Source organism: Terrapene carolina, unplaced genomic scaffold (assembly GCF_002925995.2).
Source record: "Terrapene carolina triunguis isolate 2854851 unplaced genomic scaffold, T_m_triunguis-2.0 Scaffold36476, whole genome shotgun sequence".
NCBI lineage: Eukaryota > Metazoa > Chordata > Testudines > Emydidae > Terrapene > Terrapene triunguis.
Window position 1 is genome coordinate 20,769 of NW_020700827.1, and position 762 is coordinate 21,530.

Genomic DNA, 762 nt, shown 5'->3' on the forward strand with positions numbered 1-762 from the left:
TTAAGGTTTAAGGTTTCAGGGTTCACACAGTAGGGGTGCCACCCCCCGACACCCCCTCACACACACCCCCACACACACAGAGGGAGAGGTGCCACACACACACCCCACCCCGCCACCCACACACAGAGGGAGAGGTGACACACACACTCGCATACTTGATAGCTGCTTTCAACTACCTGAAAGGGGGTTCCAAAGAGGTTGGATCTAGACTGTTCTCAGTGGTACCAGATGACAGAACAAGGAGTAATGGACTCAAGTTGCAGAGGGGGAGGTTTAGATTGGATATTAGGAAAAACTTTTTCACTAGGAGGGTGGTGAAGCACTGGAATGGGTTCCCTAGGGAGGTGGTGGAATCTCCTTCCTGAGAGGTTTTTAAGGTCAGGCTTGACAAAGCCCTGGCTGGGATGATTTAGTTGGGGATTGGTCCTGCTTTGAGCAGGGGGTTGGACTAGATACCTCCTGAGGTCCCTTCCAGCCCTGATAGTCTATGATACACCTCTCACGTGGGGCGGGAGGGGGAGATGTGTGACCGACCAATCCAACCATCCCTGCCTGGTGCTCTCTGCCCTCCATGCCTGCCTGCCTCTCCTGGTTCCTGGCGCCATATCTTCCCAAGGCAACGTGTGTGTGTGGGCGGGGGGGAGGGGGGAAGGATGAGCCCACACACACACATTGTGCACCAGGGCCCCTGGCTGCAGGGGTGTCAGCAAACCGGCCAGAGGGGTGGCTCAGCAGGGGAGGGTGGCTAGGGGATGGAGCAGC